This window comes from Mirounga angustirostris, unplaced genomic scaffold (genome assembly GCF_029215605.1).
Source record: "Mirounga angustirostris isolate CCGP_5_RB_7025 unplaced genomic scaffold, mMirAng1.0.hap1 SCAF_10, whole genome shotgun sequence".
NCBI lineage: Eukaryota > Metazoa > Chordata > Mammalia > Carnivora > Phocidae > Mirounga > Mirounga angustirostris.
This window is the reverse complement of record NW_026991718.1, coordinates 28,120,475-28,132,475: the sequence shown is the minus strand read 5'-3', so window position 1 is coordinate 28,132,475 and position 12,001 is coordinate 28,120,475.

Below are 12,001 nucleotides of genomic sequence, written 5' to 3'. Positions count from 1 at the left end.
GAATACTCTCTGCATTTGTAGTCTATGTACTCAATGTGTAAACTTTTCTAGGATGTTATCAGAGATGGAACTGGGAGGTGGTGTTACCTGACAAATGGATGCAGTCATGAAAAAGAAGGAAAGATGTCACATTTTCCTACTAAGTACAAAAAAATGAGTAAATTATTAGCTTCTTTCTATCTTTCCTCTGATTTTAGGGTTATAAATTTCATCTTTTCTTCTAAGCTTCATTAAGGGAGGATATAATCTTCATTAGAATAAAGATTTTTGTAATTTTTGTACAATCTAGAATCTAGAAAAACACCTACCACATAATAAGTGAAATAATATGGATTAAATGAAAGAAATGAAGGGATGATTTCATTACATTCTTTGAGTTAAAAAAGTTATACTTCACATCATTTTTTCTACGTTTCATTTTTGTGGCTCCATCTTCATTAAACTCTTAAATGAAATGAAGGTAATTTACAAAGACAGACTTCCTGTGCTCAAGATCACTTACTTTCCTGACTTGAACAATCTCCTTTGCACATAGCTTCTACCTCTCCATCTTCTCCCCATCCCACTTTTATGAGCATCAGGTCTGTTTTGTTTTGAGTCTAATTTTAGATTCCCTAACATCAACAGTCCCCTGGTGGAACCCAATCATTTTGTTGAACAAATTGATCTTCATCTGGGTTCCGAGTCTAATAGCTTACTAGATACCTATGCTGTACATTTGGAACTACTTCTGATGTTTTTTTTGGTCTTTTTCTGCATTCAATAACTTAATACATCCTACTCTGTTCTGTTTATCTTTTTCATCCCTTATATTTACTATAGCTGCCCAGGCCTTAATCATCTCTATTCTGCTCTATTGCAATGAATTATCTCAGCAATTAATTACTCACAAGCCAACTATACTTGTATTCCTAAAATGCAAGATAGGTAGTATCACTCCCTTCCTTAAGCTTTTTCATGTCTACTCATTGCCTATAGAATAAAATCTAACCATTTTGACTGGCCTTCAAAACCCTCTAAAATCTAGCCAAATTTCTAGCTACATTTCATCTTATACATCCTAAAAATTCATAAAGGATTTTCCTTTGATCTTCAAAATGGCCATCTGTTTTAATATTTCTAGATACTCAGCTAACGATTCAAGTCAAAATGCCACTTCTTGGATTAAGTCTACTCTGCATCATTCTGCTAATCCTCTATTATAGCATGAATTTCTTTCCATCTAACACAGTTCACTATTTAAGTATGCCTTTCTCTCTGTAGCTTAGGAAGCTTCTGGGAACAGGGATCTTGTCTTATTTAGCTTTGTGCATTGCACAAAGTATAACATGTTTTATGCATAGTGTTGTTTGAAGAATTTATTTGGGTGGGCGGTTTATTTCCCACAGAGACTAGCATGTTACATTTTCAATCCACTGATTAGTTTAGTCTGTGAAGAAGCTGTATATGGCTGGATTTACCTGGTAAAGCTAAGCTGTCTTAGATATCAGTGCAGGTCTGCTGTTCTCTGCATTAGATAATCTCTTAATAATAATAATATCAAGCCTGCTATAATTTCCTCATCAATAAAAAGTATCTAGAAACAAATTTCATTAATTAATTATAAGTATTCTGAGATGTAACCACAATTTTAGTATGGGCTGACAGCTTCTGAGTAATCATGCTCAAGGGTCCTATGACCACCTCTGGTCCTACAAACCAACCTAGTTACCCAGTGGGTGGGACCACTGCTTCAACCAATCTGTGCTACAAGAGCATTTTCTGATTGCTTATTTTATTTTAGTTTTAGTTTTTATTGTATTTAAATTTATAATGTATTTAGTATATGAAGCCATATGACAGTTCCAATGAAAAACTACCCCAGGGAAAGCAACTTGTGGCATTCAGAATCTTGCTATTTTTTAAGAATGCTGAGTGAATCAACTGTAAAGAAATAAAACTATTTAACTTGCAAAAATGCAAATAGCATGTGTTAGCCATGGGCTTAAAGTATATGAAAGCATAGTATCATTTAAGGGTCATCTGTGGAGGTTTCAAATGGTTGAATAAGCTGGAAAGACAACCACAGTAACGCAAAAAGAAAAAATATATCTCTAAAATGAGGTCCCTGAATACAGAAGAATTTCTGAGGGAGATTCTCAGAAAATGGAACCAAGGGGAAAAAACATTTAATGATTGAATGCCTTGCCAGGAATCTAAAAAAATAAAATTATTGGATTGTAGGATGAACCTTGAGTTCATATTAAAGACTCCAATAGTGAAAGTTCAATAAACATCTCCCCACCTACTGCAGTCTATCAACCCCATAGAAGACACCAAACATAACAGATATTTCTTAAAAGCCCTGACAGAATGTTTTGGTGGTTGAAAGAGCAGCAGAAATGTTTTGCCACCAAAATTTTCTGCATGGAAATTCCCTCCCATCCCAGGCAGATTTGTTGCCTTTTCTCCCCTGGTATCTGATACCTAGTACTATGGTAAAGCCTCTCCCATATTCATATAAGCATTTCTTTACCTGTGTGACTTCTCCACTAGACAGCTAGCAATTTTATTCAGCTGGTGTTCGACATGAGATGACTAGATGAATAGAGAGAGAATGAATTATTTTATAGAGTAGAAGGGGCATAATTTGCAATATACTCTCTGTTGTCATTCTGTCCTGTGTTACCAGTTGGTGTATGCGCATGTGTGTGCATGTGCCTATGTGTCTGTTTATGATCATTATTCATGTAAGCAAGCATTTACTAAATGGTAACTGTGTAATAAGCCCCAGGGATACAAATATGGATAAGAAAAGTCTAAACCCTATGGAAGTTTATCTTGTAGAGAAAATAAGGCATATCATGGAATTGAAAATAAACTTTCATTTTCTATTAAAATCTAGAGGATTGTTTTTATATGAGGTTAATAAATTCTCATTTACCTTCATTATTACAAAATTTAACTTGGAGCAAACCTACGTTAACATTGAAATCTGTCTTTATGTACAGAAAAGTATCAATTTCAAATATTCTATCAGGTCTTTACAAAGTAAAACATTAATAGCTTTGTAATGAGCTTTGGTCTTGTGTCAAGAGCAAAGAAGAATAAGTATTTTGGCTCTACTTATTTAAAGTAATATTTCCATTGAATGTAGTGTATTAAACAGAGGATACTATATTTAAGAAATGACTTGCTCCTTTTTACTGTCCCTCAGCAATAATGTAGTCAGTCTTTGAGATCTGTGTATATATGAAATAATGCTTAAGATCCTAATTAGAAGACCAAAATATGCAATCCCCCTCACAATGAGGAAATGCCTAAGGTGACAATGCCTACACTGAACTACTCTTTCCACTTTCTCAGATGGAATCTAGACTGAACAATTTAGGTTTGCAAAATATGATGCCGAAGATCATGGCATTTCAAGTGCCATAAACTGAAGGGAATGATTAGATCATTTGCATGACCAGCATTTAAGGTGGGATTTTCTAAAAGATGGTAATATTTGTTTGATAGAAGTTGGGAAGAGTCAATCTCATAGGAGTGAAAACTCTGAGGGCACTAAATCTGTCCTGAGGTGCATATGCAGCTTCCCTGCACAAACTCAGTTTGTGTCTGTATGTTTTTACTGGTCTATGGAAACTGTCGTGTGAATCATACAGTTCATTATTTTTTTCATGCTGCGCAGAGTCCCTTAATTGACTCTTGAGTCTTTTTTTTTTTAAGATTTTTATTTATTCATTTGAGACACAGAGATACACAGAGAGAGAGAGAGCATGAGCAGGGGGAGAGGCAGAGGGAGAGGGAGAAGCAGGCTTCCTGCCAAGCCAAGAGCCCGATGTGGGGCTCGATCCCAGGACCCTGGATCATGACCTGAGCCGAAGGCAGATGCTCAACCATCTGAGCCACCCAGGTGCCCCAGACTCTTGAGTCTCGACACTAGTGTGTAAGGATCAAGAACCAACCCAGGGACTGGGGCCCAGTCATCTCTGTAAATGCTAAGCATCGAAGTGAAAAGTGACCCAGAGCTGAACTGTGACCGGCCAGTGGGAAAGAGCAAACACTGGGTAATGACTCAGTAAGAGATGTGAGAAAATGTCCTTTCTTGGCCAGACTAGAGACAATTGGGGTGGGAAGGGAAGCATGCTCATGCTTGAGTTGCATACATGTATAATTGAAAACTCTATAAGGCAGTGATCCTAGATGCCAAAGTTGTCCCAAATAGAACTTATGTAGAAGTGGTCTGGTTGGGGGAAATTTCATGGTGACCATGTGAGAATATATATATATATATATACACACACAAATGTAACTATAAGAAATACAATGATAATGATCACCTTTTGTACAAACCTTATTAATCTAAGCCCACTGCGGCTTTCAGTAGAGCCAGTAAAAATTTATGGATGAGTCTCTTATATTTGTTCTATATGAGAACAGAACATCAAAATAAATGAGAAATATTTAGTTAATATTTCCAGATGTTTTATCTACTTTTTAAAAGATTTATTTGTTTGAGAGAGAGAGAGAATGAGAGAGAGAATGTGCGTGCGTGAGTAGGGGGAGGAGCAGAGGGAGAAAATCCCAAACAGACTCTATGTTGAGCCTGAGCCGTACTTGGGGCTCAGTCTCACGACCCAGGCATGAGATCATGACCTGAGCTGAAACCAAGAGTTGGACGCTCAACCGACTGAGCCACCCAGGCACCCCTGTTTTATCTATTTTATACTAAATGCTTGGATGTTAGTTCTATCAGGGGAAAATACTATAAATAAATAACAAATAAATGATAACAGAGCATACATTTTTCCTATTCAGCAGCCTATTGCAAATTCCTTATCACTGTAAATCAAGACAGAAATGGAATCCATCCCAAGTGCAAGATTTTTAATACTGTCCAATTTTCCCTCTTTAAATTTAGACCAAGAATTGTCATACTATGCATTATTTTTCAAATGATACGATATATTCATGATGATTCTACTACCTACTTTTTGAAATCTATCTCTATAAACTTTATATTAGAATATAAATTGGCCTTTCAAGTGATACTCTTTGCAGCCTTTTTGCCTGAGGCCTTCTCGAAATCTAAAGTCTCTATAGAGGCTTAGGAAAGCTGCATTTGAAAATACCATCTGCTTTAATATGATATTTAGCTTTTCTTCCTTAATGAAAACATTTTCCATTTATATGCAAGTCTAAAGTTTTTAAATTATCATAATTGTGCAATGTTAAGATGCATTATGATGAAAAGTCATTTTATTAAACAATATTTTTCCTCAGCACTAAGAATGACATATACATTTCAGATCTGCAAGTTTACAATATTCCGCCTCATAAGAGTATTGAAGCCAGCAAAGATGAAAAGGAGGCAATCTAATTTAATGGTTTGCAATTATGGTTGATGAAGAAATGTGTTAATCAGGAAAAAACACAGATGACTTCCTGTTGGAAAGAAAATGAAATCAAAGAAAGTAAAATGAAAATTCTTGTCTTCAACTTGTTCTTTTCCATATTGACAAAGTGGTGAAGCCATAAGCCAGATATATGTTAAGCAGAGTATCAGACTAATGGAGTCCCATTCTAAAAGTGCACCTAGATTACTGGAAGTTATGCCTATATAAAAGGAACAAAACTGAAAGAAACTATTTAGGCAGTTGTGAATACAATATTAAACTTGGTATCATAACTCATGAAAATAGAAATAAAATGAAACCGTAAACCAAATTTATCAATGAAAAGTGAAGAGTATATTTTATCTTAGTAATTCCCCAAAAGGTACAGTCAGTCATGGATTATGAAAGGTCATAACAGTATTTTTTGGTCATACTGTGAAATACGCTATTCAAAATCTGAAATACTATTGCAAAAGACATAATCCAACCTTCATTCATGATCTATAACTGTCGATTTCAGTTACATGTTATTCAATATGTATTTTCATGAAATTGTATATAGGTTGAACATGCAGAGTTAGAGAATTTTTGACTTTGCATTGTGTTGGCAGACTGTCTTCAGGTAGGGTAGATGAAACTCATCCACAAAGACTATAATAAGGCATCTGGAAGACATGACATATTAGCTCATATTCTCACAAAGGTAAGAAATGTTTTTTTCCCACTGAATCAGAAATTGTAAGACATGGAGATAGAAATGATTTGGGGCTAACAAGGAATGTAACAAGCCACTGAGCAGGACCAATGTAGAATGTTTTATAGGTTGTCAAAAATGACAGTGGATACTTCATAAAGGGAATAATAAAGAATTTAAGGTACCCAAGAAAATAGGCTGGAAGAAATCTTTATATGCTTCATGTTGGATTCACCTGATTTTGACGTAGCCTAAAAGAATCAGGCATACTAGATTTTTAGTCTACTAGCTTGAGTGAAATTATTAAAATAGAAATAAATGTGGCATTCAACATTCTTGCCACAGGACTTCATTTGACCTATTATTCTAGCAATAAGGCAGAAAGGATTATTTGCACATTGCTGGATCCTGGATTTAAATGGAAAAGTATTGCCATCTCAAGACAATGCTAATGGTCTATTTACGTGGTGTGAACCATACTTTTTAGGTCACACTGTGGTCCCAGAACACTTATTAAGAGCACCCCTTTACTCTCAAACATATTCCAATTTGGAAAATAAGGTCACTATATTTGGGAACCCTGAGGCTGGTATTTCTAAATACACTCACCTTTTCCCCAATTTGTCTACATTCTGTTTCTTGTTCTCTGTGTCCCTGTTACCCACAAGAGATACATAATAAACATGTGTTAAATAAAAAATGTGCAATCAGTTAAAAATGCTTAAGTTACTGTAATGTGGAAAGACTTCAACTGTTTTCAACAAAAATTTTTTGGGGACATAACAAGTTCACGATATATTTTTGTTGTTGTTAATTATAATGTTTATTTGTTTTTAGTCATTACAGATTCAGATCTAATTTCCAAAAATATATCAAGAACAAATAAAATTTATAATGAAATCATATATTATTCAGCTTACTATATAAGAAATACCATGTGTATATGTATATATGTGTGTGTGTGTACATGTGATTTGTTTAGCTCATGCATTGTTAAAAAATAATTTGAATGAGTGATGCAGACCCCTCACTCTCCAGTTTTTCATATAACCCCCCTGTCCCTCTATGCATGGTCAATGAAGATAATTACATTATCTATCTGGTCCTTGTAATTATTTGTGACAAGTGACAAATGCTTAACCTTTAAATTAATAATAACAACAACTCACTAAAACAAGAAAAAAAAATCTTAGACTGGAGTCTGGATTCTAGGTAAGCGTTCACAACCAAATAGTTTGTTGACCCTGGGTGTCTTAGTTAGGGCTGATTTGACAGAATGCTACCAACTGGGTGACTTAAACAGACATTTAGACATTTATGTCCCACAGTTCTGGAGGCTGGGAAGTCCAAGATCAAAATTTTGACTGACTAGGTTCCTGGTGGGATCCTTCTTCTGGTTTGCAGATGGTCTCCTTCTTTCTGTGTTCTCACATGGTGGAGGGGGCTAAGGATCTTTGTGGAGCCTCTTTTCTAAGGTACTCATCCCATTCATGAGGACTCCACCCTCATTATTTAAGCACTTCTCTAAGGCCCTACCTTCAAATACTATCATGTTTGGGAATTAGGGCTTCAATATATGAATTTGGGCGGGGGGGACACAAATATTTAGTCCATAGCAATAGAAATACGATTTCTTGTATGACTATCTCAGGTTATTCTGTAAAATGATAATAATAGCACCTACCTTTATGAATACATCTAGATTATTGGAAATGTGACAATGAAACTCTACAAACATCAGAGTTCTCACAGAACTCTAGAAATATTTCTATATAATAAAACACAAATATAATGAAGTTTCCCTCTTTCTGTATAAATACTCAGTCTGATACTTGGTGACCAAGGCAAGGGTGTAAGAAAATAGAAAATTAATCCACTACTTAATTTTTTCCCCTCTAAGAGTACTCATTTCATTGATTCTAGGGTTTTGCTCACTCACTCCACTTTGCAGACTGTGGTCCTATCAAAGGAACTAAAGATGAGCTGGTAGCATGTCTCCTGCGTCTGCCTCATTAAGGAGGTGAAATACACTACATAAATCTTTCCAAGGACATGGGTCAGTGCCCCCTAGAAAGAGAAGTGGCATCCCCCCTCCCCCGACACACACACACACACACACACACTCCCACCTCTTCTATACTTTCTATCTAGCCCAGAGTGGATGAAGCATCAGGCATCTGACCCTGTGCTCTGCTTTCCTTGCCCAGGGGCTCAAACACCAGCACATTCTCTCATTTGTGCTTTGTTCACCTCTGCCCACATAGATATGGGTAGACAAAGCCTGCACAAGGAGCGTTTGGGATTAAAAGGGTAAAAGACACTCAAAGATTTTATTTTATTTATTTTATTTATTTTATTTTAATTTTATTTTTTTTAAGATTTTATTTATTTATTTGACAGAGAGAGAGATAGCGAGAGCAGGAACAGAAGCAGGGGGAATGGGAGAGGGAGAAGCAGGCTTCCCGTGGAGCAGGGAGCCCGATGTGTAACTCGATCCCAGGACCCTGGGATCATGACCTGAGCCGAAGGCAGACGCTTAACAACTGAGCCACCCAGGCGCCCGACACTCAAAGATTTTAAAGAACAGCTCAATTGGCCTTTTCTCCCTTTTGTTGTATTTCACCCAGCAACTGAACTGACATTCGCTTTTAACCACTGAGCCTCTGAAATCTCACAGCTCTCCTGGGCCATCTGAGAAATGAGCCCCGGGATGGTGCCTCACAGGAGCTGGGCTGTTCACATGATGATCACTGATGCGGCCCCCTGCTTTTCGTCTCTGCCAATAAAACTAGCCAACTCTTTGTTAGTTAAGCTCTCCTCGTTGACTGAATGCCACAGTAATATTTCCCAAAGATGTTCAGAGGGGAATTGAAAGGGCTCAGAGTAGGAAAAGGCAAATAAAACCAGTGAAGAGTGACAGACGAGTAATCCCGAGTCTGATTGCTTGCCCATATTTAAAAGCTGAAATGTAAAATTCTCAATTCTGACACAAAGCAGCTACCTCCCTGAGCCCCATAAATTCAGAGGCATGCATGAAACTGAAATCCAGGAGTCACCGTGTGGCTGAAAATAAAAAGGCCCAGGTAGTTTATAGTTTGAAATTTCAAATCTCACCTTTCCATTATATGGGGACACAAATTGAATCGCCATTTAAAAGATATAAATTTTAATTTAAATATTATTTATAAAAAGCAATAACTAGTTAACCACAATGAAAATTTAAAATCCACTACACATTTTGATTATATATTCTCAGACTTTTAGGGACCTCGAAATTTATTTAGTCTAAACTGCCATCCAATTCTGGTACTTCTGCAGAAAGTTCTTATTCAAACTTGCCTTCAAAATCTTTATGGATTCATGATCTCTTTGGGCTGTCCTTTCAATATTTGAGAGATTTTACCTGAAAGCTATTAAATGTCATCATTTCTTCAAGATTAGACAAATCACTTCTAAACCATATATATTTTTTCTTTTTGATTATAGAACACAAATCACCTAGGAGTCAATAAAATAATATGGCAAACATCTTTATATTTATCACTTGGGATGAGCTGACATTAACACATTGTTATATTTGCTTCAAATTAATTTTTAACATAAGAGACAATAGAAAAAGTGAAATTTTCTTCATAGTCCTCCCCAAACCATTCCCTTCACTTACTTTCCCAGAGTAAGAGATGGCCATAAGTTTGATGTGTATTATCTTAGTCCGTATTTATGTAATTTAACGCATACATATGAATTCATAGAATATTGGTTTTTTTCTGTTTTTTAATGTGCATTTTGCAACTATGGTTTGTTCTTGTTTTGGTATTTATCAACATTGACACATATTGTTCCAATTCATTTGTTTGTTTTAACTCTTGCATGGTAGTTTACTAAGTGATTATAGACTGTCTTATCTCTCCATTTCACAATCAAAGTGAACTCAAGTGGTTTCCATTATGTTGCAAACAATGGTGCCCATGAACATCAGTGTTCGAGTCTCCTAGACATGAAAGGCTGCCTAGTAAAGGTCATCTTAGTTTTATTAGAAATTGGTAAAATCTCTATAAAATATTTGTAGTAAACTATAACTCCCCCAGCAGTGTTTGAGAGTTCCTGTTACTCCACGCATTGTATTTGGCATTTTGTAAATTTTTCAGTGGTACGGATGTGGAAAAACATTTCCCTGTTGTTTGCCTGATTAATAGTGAAGTTAGCACATTTTTATGTGTTTATCTTCCAAGTGACTTTCGTCTTTCTTTTTTCCATTTTTTTAAAATTTTATTTTATTATGTTATGCTAATCACTATACATTACATCATTAGTTTTTGATGTAGTGTTCCATGATTCATTGTTTGCATATAACACCCAGTGCTCCATTCAATATGTGCCCTCTTTAATACCCATCACTGGGCTAACCCATCCCCCACCCCTCTCCAAGCTAGAACCCTCAGTTTGTTTTTCAGAGTCCATAGTCTATGTGAAACACTGTTCCACATGCATTGCTCATATCGAGCTGTATAATATTTTCTTACTTTTTTTTTTAAAGATTTATTTATTTATTTGAGAGAGTGAGAATGAGAGAGAGTACGTGAGAGGGGGGAGGGTCAGAGGGAGAAGCAGGCTCCTCCCTGAGCAGGGAGCCCGATGCGGGACTCGATCCCGGGACTCCAGGATCATGACCTGAGCCGAAGGCAGTTGCTTAACCAACTGAGCCACCCAGGCGCCCCTGTATAATATTTTCTTATTGATTCAAGGAAGTACTGTCTGCATTTGGATATTTACCCTTTCTCAGTGATAAGCAGTATAAATAATATCTTGCCATCTGTCACTCGTTTGGAATCTGACTGTAGAGATTTTAGTATTAATTAATTTTAATTTTATGTAGTCAAATTTATTATTCTATCCTTTATGTGCAGTGTTTTCTTTATAATTTATGTTTTAAGAAATTATTTTCCTCCAAAATCAGAAAGATAGTCATATATATTTTGTTTGCATTACATGTTTTTATTCTGTAGTTTTTAACCTATATTATTTCTCTTTTTTATATGGACAACAAATGTCCCTGAATAATTATCTATATGGTAGTCTTTCAGATGCAGAATTATCACATTACCTTGAGTCTTTTTGTAGGCCTAACATTCTCATTTTCTTTAGCTGCTTCTCCTTACAGAGTTTTTAGTCCTTTTAATATTCTACTGCTCTCTTAGAGTGTGTCCCAGCTTCCTATAGCTGTTCATGAATATGCCAAATAGAACTTTGCAGAATAAATTAGGTTATGATTGATTTATTAAATGTAGAGCAGGTTTACTCCTCCTTTGCTCCAGATGTAGTATTGGTCTTAATGCAACCGAAATTCTAATACATTTCAGTAGTCATATTACACACTTGAGGCCTTTTGAGCACCTGACAATTAATACCCTTTTGCACCTTTCTAATCATCTGCGACTAACAACACCTTCCTCTTCTAATACTTCTGAAGCTTGCTGGATACATATTGATATGTCTTGAGTTAACGTTGATTAAAGTCCATTTTAAATCACAAAACACATGGTTATGAATCTGACATGGATTAGCTAAATTTTGATTCTGTCAACTAATATTTGTCCCAAGTTGTGTGTCTATGAGTGTGAGTGTGTGTGTTTAAGAAAGAGACACGGAGAGAAAGAGAGAGAGAGAAAGGTTTTTTTTTTTTTTTTTTTTTTTTTTTTTCATTTAGAATTCTAGCTCACTGTCTCACTGTCTGAGAAATTATATGAATTTGGGAAATTTTTTCATGTTTCTTCATGTTCCCGGGTATCCGTTAAATGAGGATTATAGTACCTATCTAATCTTATGTTAGATCAGATAGCATATCTAAAGTCCCAATACACAGTGGCAGGCTGAACATGGAGAATTGTTCAGTGTTACTTTCTTTCATTCTTATACTACAAGATGTGTA